The sequence below is a fragment of the Pleurodeles waltl genome, chromosome 7 (assembly GCF_031143425.1).
Source record: "Pleurodeles waltl isolate 20211129_DDA chromosome 7, aPleWal1.hap1.20221129, whole genome shotgun sequence".
Lineage (NCBI taxonomy): Eukaryota > Metazoa > Chordata > Amphibia > Caudata > Salamandridae > Pleurodeles > Pleurodeles waltl.
Genome location: NC_090446.1, coordinates 495,552,668 through 495,578,253, shown reverse-complemented (window position 1 = coordinate 495,578,253; position 25,586 = coordinate 495,552,668).

Genomic DNA, 25,586 nt, shown 5'->3' with positions numbered 1-25,586 from the left:
ATCATTGAATGAAGTAGTAAAAGAACCGGTTCACGGAGAACAAGAGAGAGTACCGGTTGAGAGAAATACCGCTCAGAGGAGGGTGTCCTCGGAAGCAGGTGGTCTGACGAACCAGACTGAACAAGTGACTGACCCCAGTGGAAAGGGAGTTGAGACAGATCCAAGCCAAGAGGGTTTGACTCCTCCTGAAACAGTTGCGGGAACGTCAAAGGAGAAGAGTTCGAGTTCAATTCTGAAAAGAGTATTAACAAGAAAACTTTGAAAGGTGACAACTGGCCAGAGAAAAGCTCAGAAACAGGGAAGATAAACGTGGTTCCACCAATTCAGGAAGAAAATGAGTTAAACAAAGAAGATTTCAGTGAAGAAGAAGCTGGTAGTAGTTGAAAAGTGAAAAGAAACAGAGTTACAAATTAAAGATAGTCTGGTCCTGAATGGGCATATGTAACTACAAATGAATGGCAAGAAGAATTTTTTAATTTTTGTTCTGACAGAAACATTCTGAGTTTATATTTTGGTACGTGAAGAGAGAAGTAGATAAACTGAAGCTGAATTTTTGAAAAGTAAATGAAAAGACATTGATGAAGTCGTATCTAAAGAGACTTTGATAACATGACTTGACAAGCTGCTAAACTGGTTTGACAAACTTTTACTGAATTTTGACAAGAAGAATCATGATAGCGTGAAGGAACTTTTGAGAAAAAAACCCGCAAAAATTAGGAGGGATTGAAGATTGAAAGTTGGAGATTTTTGAATTTTTTGTCTTTTGTTTTTGTTTTGATTTTTGCTGCATAGCCATAATTGTTGTGTACTTCTACTTTTTGATTCTTCACAGACCATGGGAAACTTTAGTAATCAACACACTAAAATAGTTGTTGCAATTGTTTGTGTAATAGTATGTTTGTTTATGATTGTGAGTGTAATTGTTTTAGAGACGAATGGAGCCAACCATACTATAGAAACACTCACAACTGTCAGTCCTTTAGAGTCTACTACTACTCTTTCAGCAATAGATAGGTTTAAAATACAATGTAAATACTTGCACGAAAAGAAAGAGTTTTCTTCTAATGTCTTCTATCGCTTATTGCATGAGTGTGTTGATTTAATGGATGGAAGAGATTGTTATGTCTGTACACAGATTCCAGCTTCTGTTGAAGAGGGAATTGCTTATCATAGTTTACCACTTACTTATCCTATAAGTTGTATTCTTTTACTAACACAATCCTTTAACCAAGAATATATTCAATACTTTTATTCGAATATAGATGTTGTGTTTTCTTTTGTGCCTATTATTAAAGATCTTAGTAAGATTGCTAGGGATCACAACATAGAAATAGTGAAGGGTTTCTTCGAACCTACATTAAACTTTGGGACTGCTTTCGCGCACCGCAACAACCTTACCCATTTACTTTCAACAGTAGAAAATAAGTTTCTAGATAACACATAAGACAAGAGAAGAGCAATCAAAGCTAAGATAGATAAGGGAATAGTTCACCGTAGACCTGAGATTGATGATGCCTACACTGACATCACTAAACAAGGGAATTTAGCATTAGATGCATAACATGTAGGAAAGCTTTATATATATATATATATATATATATATATATATAGGCCGCAAAGTTACTTGGATAGACTCTGTGGGTACAAGTGAATGTAGACGTGTTTCTGTTTCAGAGTAAATGGAATTGTATGGTAAATGGTCAGGATTCTCCAGTGCCTGGAGTATATTATATTTGTGGGAAGAATGCTTGTCTTCCTAGAGGATGGTATGGCACATGTTATTTGGGAATAGTCTTTCTGAAAATGTACCAGCTGGAAGACTTAAGTAAGTTTCCTAAATTTACTGAAATTCAAACGAGACACAAGCAAGAATCAGTTTCTAGCATTGTGGGAGACATATTTGGAGCAATAATTCCTTCAGTGGGAGTTGTTCTGAATTCAATGAAAATACAAAAGTTGTCTACAGTTGTGCATTACATTTTAACAAATTATTCAGGAGCTATTCTCCCCTTAGACACTAAAATGGCTGTTGCAAGAGCTATGGCTCTTCAGAACCACCTTGCGTTAGATATTCTTTTGGCAAAAGAGGGCAGAGTTTGCAAATTACTTGGTCCGCGTCACTGTTGTTCATACATACCGGACAATAGTAAATTAGTTAGAGGTTTGATTGACAATTTAACAAAAGATAAAACATAACTAAAATAATTAACTGAAACTACTATTTGGGAAAAAGTTGGAAAGGGAATTGCTTCAGTGGGACATTGGCTTGGCAACTTGGGAGAAGGTATTATATTAAAATTAGTCAAGTGGAGTTTGATTACTGTGTTTTGTTTAATTGGAATTTGGGGAGTATATAAAATATTTCAAATAAATAAAAGAAGAAGACTTAAAAAGAATCAGAGGAGGGTAGATGTTCAAATGGAAAGATCTTATGGGAGAAATTGAAGGAGAAAGAAAATGTATAAAAAAGTAAATGAATCAAGATTTTGAATTATGAAATAAATAGTTTTATTTTGGGTTTTTGTGTGATGACATAAATAGTCATCAGAGGAGGGATTGTGAGAACTGAAATTTTCTTGATCATTTGTTTAGTCATTACATAATTATACTTACAGATTAATGTGATAATCAATTTAATAATAATATTGTGTTTACAAGAATTGTTTTTTTTAAAGAAGTTTTTTTTTAGTCAAATACAAGAACATTAACTTAACATTGCCCGGACAGAGATTTGCAGTTGTGAATATATATGCATAAAGAATATTGTACTTATAAATGCATATTAAACATGTAAATGAATTAGGCATATACAGCAATATAGTATCAAAGACTCCAAGTTTGAATAAAGAAAGAAAAAAGAGAAAGGGAGAGGGAGAAGAGCTATAGGGATAGAAAAGGGAATCAAGTGATAGCCATGTGGAGAGAGAGGTAATAGACATTAGTTACAGCGAATGGAAGATGAAATAAGTATATATAAGAAGAAAAACAGGAAATGTATTGACATTTTTTAAAAGGAGGAGAAAAATCCATTTCCTTCACAGTGCGTGAGAGATAGTTACTTAATCGCAACCATAGCTGATGACGTTTGAAGAAAGTTCCTGTTGAATCAAGCTTGTAGCTGTCAAGTCTATGATGATAACATACATAATTCCACCACTGTCTGAGAGTAATGTTCTCCGAAGATTTCCAGTTAGAAGTAATAATAGAGATTGCAATAGAAAGCAAAAGGTCCACCAATTTTCCAAGAGGCCTGAATGAACTCCAGATATTGTGTATGCCTCCCAAAAACAGTAATTCATATGACATTGGTATGGAGGTCTGAGCTATTGCTGAAATGCGAGACCATATTGAGGACCAAAAAGTAGATAGGGATGGACAAGAAAAAAACATGTGAAAGTCAGTACCCTGCTGAGTGTGGCAGCGCCAACAATTGTCATTTTGTGCAAGTTTGAGTTTGTAAAGGCGTACAGGAGTGTAGAAATGTCTATTATATATAAAATATAGGGTCTGTGTGAGGCTTGCAGTGCGCACAGTGGAATGTATCTTATACCATATTCTATCCCATAAAAATTTGGCCAAACAACACCAAGATCTGATTCCCACAAAGTCTCAATAGGTGATTTGAGGCTAGGTGAAACAGACGTTCTTAAAAGTTTATAAATTCCAGCTGCCCTAGGATAATTAGAAGTTACGATCGGGTGTGGAGATGAAGCAAGAGAAGAATGATTATGATGTATAAGTTTATTCAGGGCCTCTTGGACCAGAGTAGAAAGAATGATATATTGGGATTTTATGTGGATAGAGAGATTATAAATTGCTGAGAGAGTAGTAAAAGGGATGAGAGAGTCTTTATGATATAATTGGGAAATGAGAAGAATACCTTTAGTCATCCAAGCCTTCCAACACAAGGTTTTACCTTGTTTCCTAAGAGAACTATTGTGCCAAATAGGACTGTTAAAGAATTGATTAATGGGGGTAAGATGCAAAATAAAAAAAGATTTCAGTAAGTTGACTGAATGGGAGATAGTGCTGTGCAACCAGAATTTTGGGGGGTTAGACATAAATATAATGTGTTTATGGGAAAAGGGAGAAATAAATGTTTCTTCCAAAGAGAACCATAGCTTTTGAGGGGCATCATTGAGTGTAGATAAATAGGGATGTATTTGCTGAATGCCATAAGATTTGTGATAAGTTAAAACGTCAGGAAACTTAACTCCACCTTGTACTTTAGGAAGTTTTAATTTCGAGAGAGAGATTCGGGATTGTTTACCATTCCACAGGAACTTGGATAGAATTTTATCAATTGAACTAAAAAATAGCTTAAGTATCTTAATAGGAAGCATCATAAGGAAGAAATTAATGATAGGGAGAAGCATCATCTTAATGGTATCCAAGCGGCCCCACCACGTGAGATATAACGGAGACCATTTCTATGTGAGATCTACAAGCTTTGCAGATAAGATTTCTAAATTAGTCTTTAATGTATCCTTGAGAGTAGTGCAGTACCATACCCCCAGGCATTTAGGGGGTCATTACAACCCTGGCGGACGGTGTTAAATGTGCGGTAATACCGCAAACAGGCCGGCGGACAAAAAAAGGGAATCATGACCCTGGCGGAAACCGCCAACAAAGACAGCCACTTTAACACACCCCCCGCCACGGCGGTACAGACAAGCAGCGCAGCGGTTACCGCCAACAGACAGGCGGGAGACAATGTACCACCCACACAATTACAACCCGCCAATCCGCCACCTTTTCCGGGGCGGATGCACCGCGGATAAAAACAAGGCGGAAACAGCTTTTGCTATGGGAAAACGCTCACCTCAACACATCCCACGAGGAAGGAGGACACCATGGAGCCCGAATTACAAATCCTACCTGCCCTTGTTTTTCTGCTCCTTTACGACCAACAGCTACGTAGGCGCAGAAGATACCGGTGAGTACTGCACCTACGACACGGGAGAGGGGGGAGGCAAAAGTTAGGGGGACACCCACCATACACCCCCACCCTCGCATATCACAACATACACACCAATGCAGTCACAGTAACAACCCACAATCCCCCCGGAAGAATGCAAAGACAATGCGAAAATCGGGCAAACATTGTAATGTGCCAATATACATGTCATACAAAAATATACAGATATACATATCTCAAAATCACTCTTATTTACACATACAATCCGAGAAGTAGTGCAGATATGTACACAACAATGTCCGTGCACCAACAGTCCAAAAAAGCATGGGCGAGGCCCACAATAGATACCTGACCAAAATCGGAGAGAACACTGCCGGGGCATCAGATAGAAACACTACAGGCACCTCAGGGGGAAGGGAAGGGGGGGCACCTCAGCCAGATGAATGCGAAGCCAGATCCACGACGGGGCTCTATGCCCATTGATGTATCCTGGGGAGTGCAAAGCCACAGTCTCTCAAGTCACTACAGTGGGTGGTTTGCCCACTGTGCCATCCTGGGGAGTGCCAAGCCACAGTCTCTCAAGTCACTACAGTGGGTGGTTTGCCCACTGTGCCATCCTGGGGAGTGCAAAGCCACAGTCTCTCAAGTCACTACAGTGGGTGGTTGCCCACTGTGCCATCCTGGGGAGTGCAAAGCCACAGTCTCTCAAGTAGATGCAGGTCTCCACTGGTTCTGGAGGGGGCCTGGTGCCCAAACTGGATGAGTCTCCACGTGAAAGTACCTGTCCTGTCACTGTCCCAGCTGCACATGGGATAAGGATGCCTGATGTGGCGGTCCATTCATTCCTAGACAGTGCATGCCCTGTTCAGTGGTGCTTTGCCATGGCGGTCTTTGCCCTGTTCAGCGGTGCTTTGCCATGGCGGTCTTTGGCCTGTTCAGCGGTGCTTTGCCATGGCGTTTCAGGACTGTTCAGCGGTGCTTTGCCATGGCGGTCTTTGCCCTGTTCAGCGGTGCTTTGACATGGCGTTTCAGGACTGTTCAGCGGTGCTTTGCCATGGCGGTCTTTGCCCTGTTCAGCGGTGCTTTGCCATGGCGGTCTTTGCCCTGTTCAGCGGTGCTTTGCCATGGCGGTCTTTGCCCTGTTCAGCGGTGCTTTGACATGGCGGTCTTTGCCCTGTTCAGCTGTGCTTTGACATGGCGTTTCAGGACTGTTCAGCGGTGCTTTGCCATGGCGGTCTTTGCCCTGTTCAGCGGTGCTTTGACATGGCGTTTCAGGACTGTTCAGCGGTGCTTTGCCATGGCGGTTCTGATACGGACATTGGTGTGTGGCATGATGATCTCTACAATGGGCATTGGTGTGTGGCATGACGTTCCATCATTGCCCAGCGGGGCTGTGGCATCCTGGGCCCTCCTGGGCAATGACTCCGGCGGTGGTCTCCTGACCAGTGACGATACTTGTGCCCTCCTGGGTAATGACTCCGGCGGTGGTCTCCTGACCAGTGACAATACTTGTGCCCTCCTGGGTTGTGACTCTGGCGGTGGTCTCCGGACCAGTGACAATACTTGGGCCCTCCTGGGCTGTGACTCTGGCGGTGGTCTCCGGACCAGTGACGATACTTGTGCCCTCCTGGGCTGTGACTCTGGCGGTGGTCTCTGGACCAGTAACGATACTTGTGCCCTCCTGGGCTGTGACTCTGGCGGTGGTCTTTGGACCAGTGACGACACTTGTGCCCTCCTGGGCTGTGACTCTGGCGGTGGTATCTGGACCAGTGACGACGGTGCTGGCGGTTGTGTCTGGACCGCCGGATATGATAGTGCACTTCTCCGCCGTGACACTCACAACAGGCTGGGCAGACTTCCTCTGGACCTTCCCCACCTTTGTTGGAGTTACAGCTGACTCACCAATCGCCTTCGATCCCATGTCACTTGTTGTCCCACCAGGAGTCTTAAGACAGTCCCGTCGTCCACTCTCCATTTTCAGAGCCTTTACAGGGGGTGGGCTGCCACTGCCTTGGCTCCGGGTCCTACTGCCTGCCCTGGTGGCTGGTGCACTCCAAAAACCTGGAACACGCACCACTGGTACTGGAGGCTTTTTGGCTGAGGCGCTACGACGGGACTGATGAATTGGAGGGGGGGGATGGGGGCAAAAATTTGACAGAGGGACAGTTTCTGACGAACACTGGGATGGGTAGCTGGAGGGGGTCTGGGAGTGGAGGAAGAGGAGGTGGTTGTAAGAGGTGTCACTTTAGGTGTTTTGGGTGCAGGTGTAGGTACTGGAGGCTGTTGTGAGGTGGATGGATGTTGGGTGAGTGATTGCCGGCGTTTGGGTACTTTGGGAGGGGGCGTCACAGACACATTGGGAGAGGACACAGGGGACGTGTAAATGGCAGTGGAGATGGTGAGTGCAGGTGAGCGGCTTGTGGTGCTGGGTGTCCTGGTGCGAGTCCTAGTGCCTGTAGATGTGGTGCATGCAGGTGTGTGTGTAGACAAGACTGGGAGGGAGGAGGGGGACACAGTGGAGACAGTGGATGTTGCTGTGTCTGTATGTGTCTGAGGCTTGCGTGAGTGCCTGTGGTGTGTGTGGTGCCTATGTTTGCTTGAGCTACTTGTGTGTGTTGACTTGTGTGCATGCTGGTCTGTAGGTGTGCTTGGGATGGGCTGGGGTACAGGAGATTGGGTCTGGGTGGAGGAAGTTGGAGGGGGGAGGCTAGACACAGGGACAATGGCTGCCATCAGTGCTGAGGCCAGAGATTGCAGGGTTCGCTGAAGGACAGCCTGACCAGAATGAATTCCCTCCAGGAATGCATTACCGTGTTGCAACTCCCTTTCTACACCCTGGATGGCATTCACAATGGTAGACTGCCCAACAGTGAGTGACCTGAGGAGGTCAATGGCCTCCTCACTGAGGGCAGCAGGGGTGACTGGGGCAGGGCCTGAGGTGCCTGGGGCGAAGGTGATGCCAACCCTCCTGGGTGAGCGGGCACGGGGCGAACGCTGAGGGGCTGCTGGGAGGGCGGTGCTGGTAGGGGGGGTGGCGGCTGTACCTGTAGAAGTGGGGCGCACAGGTGGTGCCGCCACCACAGGGGAGCTCCCATCGGCGGACGAGTCCGCGTCACTGGTTGGTGATCCGGTGGCCGAAGTGAAGCTCCCCTCGCCCTCCGTCCCACTGGTGCATTCAGAGTCTGTGGTGTGGCCCTCCATGGCCATGTGGGATGCAGCTCCCTCGTGCTCCAGTGCCACTGTACCTCCGCCTGATGATGCTGATGTACAAAAGGACAGGGAGAGCAGGAAAAGGGGGGGAGACAGAAAAAAGAGAGTTTTAGTGCATGGCATGCCGCTACCATTGGCGGACAAGACAGACGCAGCAGCCCCCTGCACTACGCCGTGCTCCTGGCCTCTGCACATGCAATTTCTGGGACATGGCCTACATGGCAATGGTGGGAATCTGCGCACATGGATGCCACAGGGGCAACTATACCTCAACTTGGCACTCTGCTGAGGTGGGGTTGAGAGCCACATGGCCTACATAACGGAGGGGCCTTGCCTACCTAACTCGCCCTGGCCTAGGGACACCCACAGCCCACCTCCCCCACCCAGACCCCTCCACTGCATGCAAAGTCTGCTGAATGAGGTTGTACTCACCTCCTTGTGTCTGCTGTGATGTCCTCAAGCGCCCATCCAACTCCGGGTAGGCCACCGCCAGGATCCGGAACATCAGGGGGGTCATGGTGCGACGGGCACCCCTCCCACGTTGGGAGGCCATCCCCAGCTGAGCCTCCGCCGTCTTCTTGCTGCAGCGGCGAATGTCCTCCCATCTCTTACGGCAGTGGGTGCCCCGTCTCTGGTGGGCCCCCAGGGTCCGGACCTCCTTGGCGATGGCACGCCAAATGTCCCTCTTCTGGTGGGCGCTGACCTACATGACATGCACAAGGAAAGAGGAACAGTCATTACCAACTGCACCATCAATGTGAGTGGCCCCCTCCCTACTCTGGCCATGTGGCCCATTCATTCCCATGCATAACTGTTCTATGTACTCTGCCCCCTTCCCTCTTCCACCCAGCCCTCTCCACCCAGGCCTAGCCCATACAACGTGCTCCCTGTGTACTAACCTGTTGGTCTGGAGGACCGTAGAGTAGCGTGTACTGGGGGAGGACCCCATCCACAAGTTTCTCCAACTCCTGTGCAGTGAAGGCAGGGGCCCTTTTCCCAGACGCAGCAGCCATCGTCGCTTCCAGACCGAGGTCACAGCAGCACTAGCAGTGTAGGTCCTCTCCTGTCGAAGGTCAGGTATCTAGTGAATGAACAGACAGAAAATGGCGGTGACGTCCGCGGCGGTGACGTCCGCGGTTGTGCGCATCATCACCGCCGGCGCACCTGTTCATTGGCTCCTGGGACCCATAGGGCCCAATGTTAACTAATGCAGCATTGCGGTAGGCGGTCTACGACCGCCTACCGCGACGGTGTGCAACGCCAGCGCAGTCACCCCACAATCCCATTGTCCCAGTTTAGAGGTCAGGCAGCCGCCATTTTAGGGGCCCACATGGCTTCATTTACTACTGCGTCACGCATAGCTAGGCCTATACTCAACACACATACAGGAAGGCTTTTTTGTCTGCTGTAGTCTTGTGTGTAACTGTGGGTACATACCTGGAGGAATAGTGACTGGTTCTTCGCTGTTGTCCTTCTTAGGCACCGTTAGCTGGGACATATAAGAAGATGGCGGAATCCTCTGGTGTACCGACCGCTGGTGGACCTGTTGACAATGGAAGAAAGACATATCATCGTCACCTACCGGTTTGACCGTGCCACAATCCAGGAACTATGTACCCAGTTGGAGCCAGACCTGATGTCACCAATCCGCCATCTGACTGAAATCCCCCCTGACGTGCAGGTGCTGTCAGTGCTCCATTTCCTTGCAAGTGGGTCATTTCAGACAACAGTGGCCATGGCATCAGGGATGTCCCAGCCTATGTTTTCCAACGTGCTGTCCAGAGTGTTGTCTGCCCTGCTGAAACACGTAAGGAGATACATCATTTTCCCTGAGGTTGAGGATTTGCCTACAGTGAAAGGTGACTTCTATGCCCTTGGACATATCCCCAACGATTGATGGGACCCATGTAGCTCTGGTCCCCCCGCAGGAGTGAACAGGTGTACAGAAACCGGAAGAGTTATCATTCCATGAATGTCCAGATGGTCTGTTTGGCAGACCAGTACATCTCGCAGGTAAATGCAATGTTCCCTGGCTCAGTGCATGACGCCTACATCCTGCGGAATAGCAGCATCCCTGATATGATGGGTCAACTCCAGAGGCACTGTGTAGGGCTATTGGGGGACTCTGGTTACCCCAACCTTTCGTGGCTATTGACCCCAGTGAGGAATCCCAGGACCAGGGCAGAGGAACGGTACAATGATGCCCATGGGCGGACTAGGAGGGTAATCAAACTCACCTTCGGCTTCTTAAGGCCAGGTTCAGGTGCCTCCATATGACAGGTGGATCCCTATTCTACTCACCGAAGAAGGTGTGCAACATCATCATCGCCTGCTCCATGCTCCATAATTTGGCATTGCGATGCCAGGTGCCTTTTCTGCAGGAGGATGATCCATATGACGGTGTTGTGGCAGCTGTGGAGCCTGTGGAGCCAGTGGACAGTGATGAGGATGAAGCTGAGGATGAAGAAAACGACAACAGGGAGTCAGTCATACAGCAATATTTCCAGTGACACACAGGTGAGAACATTTTCTGGTTTAACATTACATTAACTTTCACACGTCTACCTCTATTCTGTACCGACATTTCACTCACTATTTGCTAATTGAGTTGTACCCTTCCATTTCAGTTTCACAAGTGTGGTAACCTACGTGTCAACTGCTTGCATCCTTCAAGGGCTTGTGATGTGTGACATTGGTATGTTAGCCTTACAATGGGTAACCCTTTATGACACTGTAATTGATAATACAAAGTTCCAAATCATAGACTGACAAAATATTTTTTTGGCTTTCAAGGGTGTTTATTTAAGTGCTAAAAAATTCAAGGAAGGTTGTAAAATGGTGATGGGTGATGGTGGAGGAATGTCCATGGCAGAGTCCAGTCTATGCGTCTCACAGGTGCACTGCCCATCTGGGCATTGGAAGTGGAGCTGGGGCAGTTCCAATCTGGACAGAGTGACAAAGTGGGACAGTGGGGGGACAATCAGGGTGGTCTTATTTCCTGGCGGGGTCTTGACATCTTGCTCTGTCCTGTTCCTGGATCTCAGGGGCCGCTTGCGTGGTGGTTTTCCGTCTGCAGGGGATGGGGTGCTGGTGTGGTGGTCCTGTGGCGGGGCGTCCTGTCCACTAGCGCCGGCGGAGGTGGTGGGCAGTTCGTCGCCCTGGCTAGTGTCAGGGGCCCCTTGGAGTGCCACGGTGTCCCTCAAGGTCTTTTGAATGTACGTCAGCACCCCTACGATGGTGCCCAGGGCGGAGCTGATGGTCCTGAGCTCCTCCCTGAACCCCAAATACAGTTCGTCCTGCAGACGCAGGGTCTCCTGCAACTTGTCCAGGACCGTGGCCATTGTCTCCTGGGAGTGGTGGTATGCTCCCATGATGGAGGATAGGGCCTCGTGGAGAGTTGGTTCCCTTGGCCTGTCCTCCCTCTGTCGCACAGCAGCCCTCCCAGTTCCCCGGTGTTCCTGTGCCTCCGTCCCCTGGACCGTGTACCCACTACCACTGCCCCCAGGTCCCTGTTGTTGTTGGGGTGGTGGGTTAGCCTGGGTGCCCTGTAGTGGTGGACACACCGCTGATTGACCTGTCCTGGGTAGGGAGGTTTTGGCCCGCTGGGTAGGTGCTGTGCTGGTGTTACCAGAGGGTGGCAGGTTGGTGTTGGGCTGTGGCTGGGCAAGGGGAACCGACTGTCCTGAGGCCCACGATGGTCCGGGCTGGTCATCAGGATCCAGTGGGGCAGAGCTGCTGTCGTCACTGTGGGCCTCTTCTGGGGGTGGAGTGGTGTTGTCTGGACCCTCTAGTGTGGTGACGTTCCTTCGGGTTCCTGCAGGGGTATAAGCACATGATTATTGCATCTGTGTGTGTAATGGTGTGCAATGGTTGGGTGTGCGTGATCCCCAGTGCAGGCATTCCTGTGTGGGGGCTTGTGTGGTGATGGTTGGGGGGGTGTTCTGGGTATGTGCAGTGGGCATGCTTTAGTGAGGGGTGTCCATGCTTAGTTGTGTCATGCAGGGCTTGGTGTTGGGATGGGTGCTTGGTGTCATGGGTAGATTGGTGAGGATTTGGGGTGATAGGGGAGGGTGTGAGGGTGGGGGTGTGTGATAGCATGCAGGTAGGGTGGGGGATGTGATAGTTAAGATTTGACTTACCAGTGTCCCATCCTCCACCGACTCCTGCGAGGCCCTCAGGATGCAAGATGGTCAGGACTTGCTCCTCCCATGTTGTTAGTTGTGGGGGAGGAGGTGGGGGTCCGCCGCCAGTCCGCTGCACCGCGATGTTGTGCCTGGAGACCGTTGAACGCACCTTCCCCCGTAGGTCGTTCCACCTCTTCCTGATGTCCTCCCTATTTCTTGGGTGCTGTCCCATGGCGTTGACCCTGTCCACTATTCTGCGCCATAGCTCCATCTTCCTGGCTATTGATGTGTGCTGTACCTGTGAGCCAAATAGCTGTGGCTCTACCCGTACGATTTCCTCCACCATGACCCTGAGCTCCTCCTCGGAGAAGCGGGGGTGTCTTTGGCGTGACATGGGGTGTTATGTGTGATGTGTGGGGTGGTGTATGTGTTGATGAGTGTGGTGAGTGTAGTGGTATGTGGTGTTTTGTGCGTGGATGTTGTGTGGGTGATGGTGTGGTGTGCCTCTGTGTGATGGGGTTGTCAATAGCTGTGCTGTCGCTCTGGCCTTCTCTCAGAATTTCTGGTTGTAGGGGTTTGTGTGTGATGTGGGTGTGTATTTTATATTGTGTTGGGTGTGTGGGAGTGGTGTGTGTATGTGTATCAGGTGTGTGTATTTTGAATTGTCCAATGTGGCGGTGTTTTGTATATGTGTGTGTATTTTGAGCGCAGCGGTGTGTACCGCCAACGGAATACCGCGGTTGAAAGACCGCCGCGTGGATTCGTGGGTCGTAATAGCATGGGCGTGTTTCTGTTGGCGTGGAGGTGGAGGTTTTGTTTCTGCCAGTTTATCGCTGACCTTTGGTGTGGCGGTGTTGTGTGGGTGTCTGAATTTCGGCGGATTCCGTGTTGTGTGTGATAATAGCTGTGGCGGTCTACCGCGGCCGCGGCGGTGTATTGGCGGTCTTCTGCATGGCGGTAAGCGCCTTATACCGCCAATGCTGTAATGACCCCCTTAATCTTAGAAGAATTCCAAGATAATCCTGCATCAAGGAATACAGAGCCAGTGCAATGAGCATTAAGTGGTAAGACCACTGTTTTGTCTATCTTAAGTTTATAGCCAGATACATCAGAATATAAATTGAGCTCATGCAGGAATGCAGGAAGAGAAGTGTCAGGGTGAGACATGAACAAAAGAATATCATCAGCATATGCCATAAATTTGATGTGTGCATTATTAATTTGAAACCCCGTAAATTGTTCAGACGTTTTTAATTGGTATAGAAAAGGTTCGAGAGCCAAAATAAATTGTAAAGGAGATAATGGGCATCCCTGACGAATACCCCTTTTAAGAGGGAAAAAAGGAGATCAGATACCATTTGTTATAACCGAGGAACATTGTGAGGAATAAAGAATGGATATAAAATGTCGGAATTTAGTACCTAGTCCATGCCATTCCAATGCCTTCGACAAGAAACCCCAGTAGACCCTATTGAAGGCCTTTTCCGCATCCAATGATAAAGCTGCCAGAGGAATCCTAAGTTTAGATGCCTTGTTAATAATATTTTAAAAAGTACGGGTATTATCTGCTACATTTCTATTAGGGATAAAACCAGATTGATGAGAATCAATAAGGTCAGGTATATATGGAAGTAAATGGAGAGCTAAAACTTAGGCATAGAGTTTACAATCAGGATTAATTAAAGATATGGGCCTATAATTTTTACAGCCAGTCACATCACGATCTTTTTTGGGAATAAGACAAATCATGGCCTCCGTAAATGAGCCAGATGCAGAACTTGACATTATAAAGTGATTAAGTAATTGAAAGAGTTTGGAGAAGAGAGACTTAGCAGAATGAATAAAGAATTCAACTGTGAAGCCATCTGGGCCTGGAGCCTTACCCTTGGGGAGAGATTGTAAAGCTGTATATAGTTTGGTAAGTTGTAGGGGTTGGTCTAAAGATGAGAGGTCAATCTGCAATGGGTCTCTTGGTTTGAGATTAGAGAAATATTGGTTGAGAGATTCAACTGTTGGGGTGTGTTCTGGAGTGTACAGGTCCTTATAGTAAGAGCTGAAACACGATGCTATATCTTTATCTCTAAAGTGTTTAACACCATTGTTATCTGTGATAGATTTAACAGTTGTTTTTTTCTTTTCTTTGTTTCAAATATCGAGCTAGAAGAGAACCAGCTTTATTGTTACCACCATAATATGTGGCATTTATTTTCAGGAGGGTGTTACATGCTTGTTCAGTGTCATATTGGTTAAACTCCATTTTAGCTGAGACTAGTGCTTCAAGATGTGATTTACTAGTTTTGTGAGTATAGTATTTATGTTCTAGGGACTTTATATTTTCAAGGATGGAAGTCGATTTTTGTTGAGCAGACTTTTTTTTGAGTGAGCATAACTTATGATGAAACCCCTAGAGGCTGCTTTGAATGCATCCCACACAAAATGAAATGATAGTTGATCACTATCGTTGATGTGGAAGTCTTCTTCTATAAACTTACTGTAGGAAGCGATAAAAGTAGCATCTGAAAGTAGAGAGTTATTAAACTTCCATGAAGATGTTTTAGAACCATTAAGAAAAAGATCAAGGTCAGTAATCACAGGTGCGTGATCTGAAATCAAAATAGCACCGATTTCAGAGTTGACCATATGTTGCAATAAACCTTTACTCAGAAAGATATAATCAAGCCTAGAATGGGAATGGTGGGTAGGAGAATAAAAAGAGTATTCCAAGAGGTCGGGATTGCATATTCTCCAGGAATCAGAGAGAGAATGCTGTAAAATAAAGTTTTAAAAAGCTTTGTGGGAGGCATGTGGAACAAAACGTGACGTGGAACGGCTGTCCAAAAATGGATCGAGAATTCGGTCACAGTCACCACCTATTAGTAAATTGTTTGAGGAATGTTCAGAGACAATATGTGAAAGATTCTTCCAAAAATTTGGATCTGGATGTATGGGGCCGTATATATTTAGGATAGTAAGAGAAATATTGTCAACTGTAAATGTAACAAGTACCCAGCGACCTTCTGTATCTTGATGCTGTGAAATTGTGGTAGGTTTGAGAGATTTATGACAGAGTATAATTTCCCCATTTTTGTTTGTGGTGGAAGGGGAGTAGAAAATGTTCCCCACCCATTGTTTTTTAAGCTTAATTGCCTCAGAGTCGTTGAGGTGAGTCTCTTGCAACAAAGTAATGTGGCATTTCAAACGAGCTAGGTGAGATAAGACACGCTGACGTTTAATGGGGTGTTTAAGCCCCTTAACATTCCAAGTAACAGTTCTAAGTTGCATAACAAGAAGTATTAATAAACAACTGCTATAACCAGGAAAAAACTAGGCATATCAATTTTGCAAAAGCAAAGAAATGGGAAAGAAACAAGATAGTAAAGAAAAAGAAAAGGCGGAAGATGGGCTCCAGAAGTTGTATATACATGGATGTGGCAATATAGGGACTAAAGTCCACGAAAGCTAAAGAAGACAAGATAGAAAGTGAATACCCCGAAATGTAGAGGGACAGGGGAGAACCTGAAAAGACAGGCAAGAGTGGCTTCAGCACAAGAAAAGTGATATTAGATATTAAAACATATGAAGACGAGTTTCATAGAAGAAAAAAAAAACATACAAACAAAAAATGTACCATCCAGGAGACCAAATAACGTAATAACTACAGTAAAGGAGTGTGACATGAAGAACAATTAAAGTCAAACTTTACCAGTGCAACGTGTAGGAGAACAATTTGGATGGTGAGAAAGGGATACGGTTGGGAAAGGAACATGAGGATTGCACAAAGAACACTATCTAAAAAAAAACAAATAAGAAAATAAGAAGATGCAGAGAAGGAAAACCATGGACATAAATACTAAACATAACCATTACTATTAAACTGTCCAGAAAAGAAAAGAAAGGACATTAAAGACAAATTAAATTATATCTTCAAGTAATTGCAGATGCTCCTAGTTCCATTGCTTCTGTTTTGTGATGGTTAATAAAAGTTTGTAATGCTGAAGGCTCCTCGAACGAGTAAGATTTGTCCTTGAATGTAATTTTGAAAAGGCATGGGTGAAGAAGACCATATCGAATATTCAAGGATTTGAGTTGTGGAGGTAAGTCCAAAAACAATTTGCGACGTGCAGCTGTAGCAGGAGAGAAGTCTTGTGTGAAAAACACTTTATGACCTGACCATAGCAAAGAGCCCATCTTTTTGGCTTCCGAGAGTATTTACATCAAGTCAGTAAATTGGAGAAAGAGAATAATAATGCCTCTAGGATGAGCACGGGGGCCATTTGAAGTCTGTGGACCTAAACGATCCGTTGGATAGAGAAGGGAGAGGTAGAAGGCAAGCGAAGAATTGAAGGTATTGCTGTTTGAAGGAATGCAATCATGTTAGAGCCTTCCGAACCTTCTGGAATCCCAAAAAGGCGAAGATTATTTATCCTATTTCTATTTTCAAAGTTTTCAGTAAGCCTTTTAAGTTGAGCTATGTCCTTTGAGATCTGAGGATTGACAGTGTTACAATCTTCAAGGTTACTGACTCTCTGCTCCAGAGTACAAATTTGTTGTTCGTGTTGGGACCACTGCTCCTCAATACGTTGCAAAGAGGCATTAGTGTCCATCATAAAGGGCTTGAATGCACGCAATTCCTCCATGACATCATCTAGAGTAAGATGTGTAGGTGATTTTGAGGGAGAATCAAGGTCTTATTTTGGGCGCTTGATGGAGGAGGTGTTAGATGTTTTTTTCGCAATTGCGCCAGCAGCAAGAGATGAAGATGCGCTATTGTTTAAAAAGTCTGTAGCACTATCCATTGTTAAAGCTCATGGCAGAGAAGATATAGTTATATGTGTGCGCACCATTCGAAGAGGATTATTAGACTTGGAGGAAGAGGGGGACTGGCTGCTCTGAGAATTATGTGGTCTCCCCATAAAAGCCAGCAGCAATTTGGTAATAGGAAGCCAGCAATGTGAGGTGATGATGAAATTATATTACGATGAGAAGCTGCTGCAAGAAGTTTCCAACAACAGAGCAAAATATAATAAAAAATATATAAATAGAAAATCCTAAATTATTCTCTCAGAACAGGCATGACAGAATACTACAAGAGCAAAGCACTTTACTGCACATAGTCAAACAATTGGTGACTAGTTTTAAGGGAACCTTCTGAAAACGAAAAAAATCCCCTCCGTCAAAGGAAAGCATTTACCATGTTATGAAGAGCAATTTGAAAGAGCTTCTTGACAACAAGAGCTGCCAGTGAATACTGAAAGTTGAAAACCTCAGCTAAATGTGTTTGAAGAGAGAGGCCAAAAGTTCATTCGTCAGAAGGTAATAAATATTCTATTGCAGAGGAAATTAGATTTATAGAATGACATCCAGGCAAGCAGTTAAAAGTCAAATAGAAACATCTCTGTGAAAGTTTAGGTTTGTGCAGAGGCTTATGGAGTGAAACGCAAATGACGCAGATAAATAATTACCTCAGGTCCTCACATGAAGACTCTGAAATGACTTCAAAACTCCATGTCTCTGTAAGATAAAGGCATATTTATGCAGCGGCAGAGCTCCAGTGCTCAAAAATGCTGAAGAAATGAATCATTTTGATGTGAAAACATCTCCTTCCTTCCAGGAAGGGCTGAAGCCTCACGGAGCTCTAAAGAGCACCTACCATCTTGCATGACCTCCAGCCACGCCCCTGTTTACAAGAATTGTGACTAACTGAATGGCCACCATCTTATGTAAGGCCTATATTTCATCCATGCTAACTTAAGCTGATGAAATTATTTTGTCTTTACAAGAGAGTGTGTTTCCTAACTAAAATAAAATGTTAGAATTAAACATGTATTTAATGGCCTCTGCTGGACTGAAGTAGAAGCAGATGCGAGGTCACTGTGCAATGCAAGCTGTATAGAATGTTTCTAGTGTGTTCCGTTGTCTCACTGACTTCATTGTTTGTATTTATGTTTCTAACTTGTATGTCTTTCCTCGAGGGAAAAGAAGCGGTGTGGTAACATATTTTGTAATTGTTTTCCTGTGACTTCGTATTCCGATGGAGTGAAAACAATGGATTCACAGATGAAGCTGGAGAAGAGAAAATATAGGATACACATATATTAGTTTAGATTTTGTAAATAAAATAACAGCAAATAGAAGAGCTTAGAGTAAACTAATTGTATAATTTTGATATCTGTTAATGTTCTGATTGGTCATTACTTTCTTACCTCATGCTTTATCCAATCATTTTCATTTAACAAGTTTAATTTAATGTTTAGTTTCCATTGATCGTGGGTCATTCTTCTTTGGGATTTTCGTGTATCCTGAGTTCTAGAGATTCTATTACTTTATGATCTGTCACTTTGACATTTTATGTTTCCAGATAGTCTATTGACATTATGGTACTTTATTAGTTTTTGTCTGTTCAATACTGAACATATGCTTACATGGTTTATTGTATCATATAGTCCAAAATATAAACCATTAACCCATTCCCTTATTCCTGTTCCTGTCCTGATGTTGGTGCCTGATGTTGCTGTCCCACTGACGAAGTACACATTGTTGCTGATTACCGTAGTGATTTGGTAAACGTATGAGCTGTGAATTGTTATTTTTCTTTTGTTTTTCAGGTGCCAGCTGCCAATGCTTATTTACTACTGCTTATTATTATTTTTTAAAGCGCCATAGTTAGATGTTTTCTAAATTTGTGGTACTAAAGCTTTTACATGAAGCCCAACATGTTGATGCTAATTAGTGATTAGTGGCGCGTTACTCACATGCTCATGAAATTGTCGTTGAAGTTGTTTTGTCTTATCATTATCAGATGTATTCAATTACTCTTGCTCTGATTTTTTGTTATGGTTTTGTGTAATAACCATTGAGATAATTTGTCTTTTTGCATTGATTAAACTTAGATATATCGGTTGTTCGAATCAGCCATTATTGTTGCTCTACATGTATCATTTGTGTTTGAGAATTATTTTTGTGACCTTAGCGTTGTTAACATAGGAAAATAAATTATTAACTTCTTACTAAACTTGTGTGGTTATTGAAGTTGAATTGATTATCATATGTTATATGTGATGTTTATGACGTATTTAGAATTATATTATTCCTAAAGCAGATTTGGTTCGGTTCATCGACCTTGTGTGTGAAATTCACTATCTAGTCTCTTCTGACTGAAGTGAAGCTAGGGTTTCTCCGTGTCAACAGTTTCACGGACTGCCCAATGGCAGTTCTGGTTGCTACTGAGGCCCTCAGCGCCTTTTGTAGCTCCTACTTTTTGGTGAGGCCTCTGACCTGAACTTTGAGGTTTTTACAAAATGCCTTCAGTTCCTTCACAGTATAGGTTTCCAACCCTATCCTCCTCAAAAACCAAATCCTGGGATGCAACTGACGATGCGCCTGACTGAGACATGATGTCATTGGAGTTCACTTGAACTCAAGGTCAAAGAGAAAAAAAATCAAAACCAAAAACATGTATTTGGCATGAAGTAGTCTGCGATATGGTAGCAGTATACACCAATCACTGTGGGTCAAGTGCAAGTGCAAGTCCTATCCTCACTGCTGACAACCAGTGTTAGAAATGGGGTCTCTAGTTGGCATTCGGTTTGCACCCTGTCCAAATAGGGACCCTCACTCTAGTCAGGATAAGGGAGATACCCGCTCAGATAACCCCTGCTCACCCTCTTGGTAGCTTGACATGAGCAGCCAGGCTTATCTCAGAAGTAATGTGTAAAACATAACACACAATAACAAGTGAAAATACCATAAAAGGACACCACACCAGTTTTTAGAAAATAGCCACTATTTATCTAAATAAAACAAGACCAACTATGATAAAAAACCACCATACAGTAATAAATATATGAATTCTGCAACAGTTACTCAAAAATATAGTTCCTTGAAGTAGATAGCTCCACCTGGGGCTATCACAGCATCGTGATCAACAAAACCAATAGTTCAGGCTGGCTGTGGCGTTGGGGGCCAGCTACGGTGTCGGGAAGACCCGCAAACAGTACCTTTGAAATTGCAGGACATCGTGATCCTCGCGGTGAGCTCCAGAGAGCGGCGTCGCAGGGGTCGTCGGGCTCTTGAAGTCACAAGTGTTGCGGATTGAACTCCGGGTTGGTGAAGTCAGGAGAGCTGGCGAGGATGGCGTTGGGGCTACGGTGCAAAGCAGGACAATGCGATGTGCGGTGTCCACAGGTCACAGTGCAGGTAGCGGCTTGGTGACGGTGTCCAGTGGCACTGGTGAGACAAGGGCTGCGGTGTGAAGTGGGGCAGTGAGATGTGCGGTGTCACCAGCTCACAGTGCAGGCAGTGTCACCATAGTTGCTGAAGCTCTGTCGTCGGTAGGCCCAAGCTGGCGGTGCGGGATGGGACGGTGCTTCGTGACCCTCATGAGCAGTGTCCACAGGCCACAGTGCAGGAAGGGATGCCTGGTGACAACACAAGAGTCGATTGTGCTGGTGTCGGTGGACCAGGGCTGAGGTGCGGGACGGGATGGTGCTTTGTGTACCTCACGAGCGGTGTCCACAGGCCATGGTGCAGGCAGGGCACCGTGTCAGCAGGAGCATTGGCGTCGGGGATGCCCAGGCTGAGGTGTGAGCAAGGCAATGCCGGAGTGCGGGACCTACAGGTCGTGGTGCGAGCAGTGGCTCGGTGAAGTCGTCCGATGACAGCGTCGGTGAAATCAGTGTTGCAGTGCAAAGAGGGGTAGTATGGCTCCGTGCGCCATCGGCAGATCACGGTGCAGGCCAGCGGCGTCATTGGCGGCATCGCAGTGGTTTCTGCTCTTGAACAGCACAAAACACACAGTTCCCAGTCCTGCAGGTCGAGGAAATTGAAGTCTTTGGTGTCCCTGAGACTTCCAACAGGAGGCAAGCTCTACTTCAAGCCCTTGGTGTACTTTCTCAAGTAGGACACACAGCAACATCAACCCTTTGCACTCTTTTCAGGCAGAAGCAGCAATTGCAGACCAGTCCAGCAAATCAACACAGCAAAGGGACAATACTCCTCCTCCAGTTCTTTAACTCTTCTCCTTGGCACAGGTTCCTCTTGATTCCAGAAAGATACTACCTGTCAGGTTTTGGGTCCAATACTTATACCCCTCTCCGCCTTTGAAGTGGGCAAACTTCAAAGCAAAGTCTCAAGTGTTTGTAAGATCCTTCCTTGTCCAGGCCAGGCCCCAGACACACACCAGTGGGTTGGAGACTACATTGTGTGAGGGCAGGCAGCCCTTTCAGGTGTGAGTGACCACTCCTCCCTCCACTCTAGCTCAGGATATGCAGGATACACCCCAGCTCCCTTTGTTTCACTGTCTAATGAAGAGGTGTAAACAGCCCAACTGTCAAACTGACGCAGATGGGGAATCCACAAAAAGGCAGAATCACAGAATGGTTTAAGCAAGAAAATGCCTATTTTCTAAAAGTGGCATTTTCAAACTCACAATCCAAAAACCAACTTCACTAAAAGATGTATTTTTTAAATTGTGAGTTCAGAGACCCTAAACTCCATATTTCTATCTGCCCGCAAAGGGAATCTGCACTTTAAAGTTATTTAAAGGCAGCCCCCATGTTAACCTATGAGGGAGATAGGCCTTGAAACAGTAAAAACCGAATATGGCAGTATTTCACTGTTAGAACATGTAAAACACACCAGTATATGTGCTACCTTTTACATACACTGCATTTGCAGTCATACTTGATAAAGGTCACCCCAATGTGCCAAGAATACAGGGTCAACCGCTTCCCACACTACTGTACACGGATGACACAGTGCTCCTGGCATGTACCCCTAGGTGTTTACGCCAGCTAGTGCACGCATTTGTCGATTTTATGACTTCCCTGGATGTTCAGATCAAATTCAGTAAATCTCACATTATGGCATGTGGCCTAAGGGTTTACTTCTTACAAACATGGCATTTGGTAATTAGTACCTGAGTAGTATCAATAATGTTCCTTATTTGGGTACTATTTTTTCTGCTCAAGTTTCTTGGCCAGCTAATATTGTGCAGCGTGCTCCCAAACTTTCATCAGCTAAGGTGTCGCTATGTAGCATTTCTCAGCCTAAGGGAGGGTTTCTTTTGGCTCCGCTGTTAAAAATATATAGTTCTCACTATGTCCCAATTGTACGGGGCTGAGGTGTGGGGAATTGCCAGTTGCACGGCCATTCAGTGGGAAGAAAATAGACTATGTAGAAGGTTATTATCAGTTCCTATTTATCCTTCTCAATTTATTTGTCATAATGAATTAGGATTTCCCTATCTTGTAGATTTGAATTGGTTGCAGCCGATTATGTTATGGCTTGCCGTCTGGCAAAATTCTGATGCTGTCCTGACTAGAGAGATAATATGGAATTGTCTCTCTATTGATAATAGGTGGTCTGTCCCATGGACTGCATTTGTGAGTATGGACCTAAACAAAATTGGGTTGCAAAGCTTGTTTACTGACCAGTCCTCATGTTTAGGAGTTGGTAAGAAAGTTGTTGCTATAGCAGTTTAAGATTGTGAGGAATAAAGGTGCCTCAGGGACATGGGGGGGAGGCCAAGTGTGGATAAATTTCTCTGTTTGAGAGAACTGAATTCTCTCTGCTCTTTTGTCTTAAGACAGGCATGATACAATATTTGCTTTCTTCTGGAGTATGCACACAATCTTGGTTCTAAGCCTTGCCCCTCTGATCATTCATCTGGCCAATCTATGCTGCATTTTATATTTTTCTGTTAATTTTATGATAGTTATAGGAAATGTTTTTTAATTCCACTTTTAAAGAAACATTGCTATGATATTGGCCAATTCAGACCTGCTCTTAGATTGTTATTGTTACTTATTAATGAGGAAGTTGCTTTTTATGTTGGGGCATTTTGAAAGTCTACTGTATGAGCTCACAGGTCTATTCCATTTTAATCACTGTACTGTTTTAACTTTCTTATTTTCAACTTTTTCTGATATTTATGCTTGTTTGCTGTTTGTTTGTGTTCTTTGATCGATTGATTGATTGAAGAAATGTACATTGTTATACATTCCAAGATGTATTTTATGCAGTTTAAAAGTACTGACAGGCTATGGTACTGTCAGCGTGGCATTAGCTTAATAGGACTATTATAGAGCCCTTCTGTACATGGTTTCCCTTTACACTCTTGCCAAATATTATTATTTTTTCTATTTTCTGAACATACTTGCCCAACAAATCAGTGTGCACCACTTTTGGTGTGAGGTTTCCAGCCTCCTTTGCCAACCTAACCTTTTTATGGGTTGGTATGAGAGAGAACATGCCTAGAATGATCAACTACACAGTGGCTCACTAAATGTAGTTCTTTGGAATATATATATTGATGATGTTTTACTCAGTAAGATTGGTACATAATCAGAACTTAAGGAGTACCGCATGTTTTTAACCCCTTCCCTGCCAGGCCTTTTCCCCCTCAGGTGCCAAGCCTTTTTTTTGGCTGTTTGGGGAAGTTTGTGCTTAGGCCCTCGTAAATTTTTGTCCACATAAGTGATCCACGCCAAATTTGCGTATTTGCGTTCTTTTTTTCCAACATCCTGGGAATTCTAGAGGTACCCAGAGTTTGTAGGTTCCCCTGAAGAAGACCAAGAAAATAGCCAAAATACAGCGAAAGTTTTGTTATTTATTTTTTAAAAAAGGGCTGCAGAAGAAGCCTTGTGGTTTTTTCCCTGAAAATGGTATCAACAAAGGGTTTGCGGTGCTAAAATCACCATCTTCCCAGCTTTCAGGAACAGGCGGACTTGACTCAGAAAACCCAGATTTTCAACACAATTTTGGCATTTTACTGGGACATACCCTATGTTTACTATTTTTGTGCATTCAGCCTCCTTCCAGTTAGTGACAGAAATAGGGGTGAAACCAATGCTGGATCTCAAAAAGCTAAACATTTCTAAAAACTAGACACATTTCTGAATTCAGCAAGGGGTAATTTGTGTAGATCCAATAAGGGTTTCCTACAGAAAATTACAGCTGAAATGAAAAAGTATTGAAATTGAGGTGAAAAAAACAGCCATTTTTCTCCATGTTTTACTCTGTAACTTTTTTCTACGATGTCAGATTCTTTAAAGCAATATACCGTTACATCTGCTGGACTCTTCTGGTTGCAGGGATATATAGGGCTTGTAGGTTCATCAAGAACCCAAGGTACCCAGAGCCAATAAATGAGCATCACCTTGCAATGGGTTTTCATTCTATACCGGGTATACAGCAATTCATTTGTTGAAATATAAAGAGTGAAAAATAGGTATCAAGAAAACCTTTGTATTTCCAAAATGGGCACAAGATAAGGTGTTGAGAAGCAGTGGTTATTTGCATATCTCTAAATTCCGGGGTGCCCATACTAGCATGTGAATTACAGGGCATTTCTCAAATAGACGTCTTATTTACACACTGTCTGGAAGGAAAAAATGTAGAGAAAGACAAGGGGCAATAACACTTTTATTACTATTCTGTATTCCTCCAAGTCTCCCAATAAAAATGGTACCTCACTTGTGTGGGTAGGACTAATGCTCGCAACATGGACACATCACATTTTTACATTGAAATCTGACGTGTTTTTTGCAAAGTGCCTAGCTGTAGATTTTGGCCTCTAACTCAGCCGGCACCTAGGGAAACCTACCAAACCTGCGCATTTTTGAAAACTAGACACCTAGGGGAATCAAAGATGGGGTGACTTGTGGGGCTCTCACCAGGTTCTGCTACCCAGAATCCTTTGCAAACCTCAAAATGTGGCCAAAAAAACACCTTTTCCTCACATTTCGGTGACAGAAAGTTCTGGAATCTGAGAGGAGCCACAAGTTTCCTTCCACCCAGCGTTCCCCCAAGTCTCCCAATAAAAATGGTACCTCACTTGTGTGGGTACGCCTAGCACCCACAACAGGAAATGCCCCAAAACACAATGTGGACACATCAAATTTTCCCAAAGAAAACTGCTGTTTTTTGCAAAGTGCCTAGCTGTGGATTGTGGCCTCTAGCTCAGCTGGCACCGAGGGAAACCTACCAGACGGGCACATTTTTGAAAACTAGACACCTATGGGAATCCAAGATGGGGTTACTTGTGGGGCTCTCACTAGGTTCTGTTACCCAGAATCCTTTGCAAAATCTCAAAATGTGGCCAAAAAACACTTTACCCCCTTACATTTCAGTGACAGAAAGTTCTGGAATCTGAAAGGAACCACAAATGTCCTTCCACTCAGCATTCCTTCATGTCTCCCAATAAAAATGGTACCTCACTTGTGTGGTAGGCATAGTGCTCGTGACAGGAAATGCCCCAAAACACTATCTGGACACATCAAAATTATCAAATACAAAACTACCTGTTTTTGTGGGGGGGCACCTGTGTTTTTGGT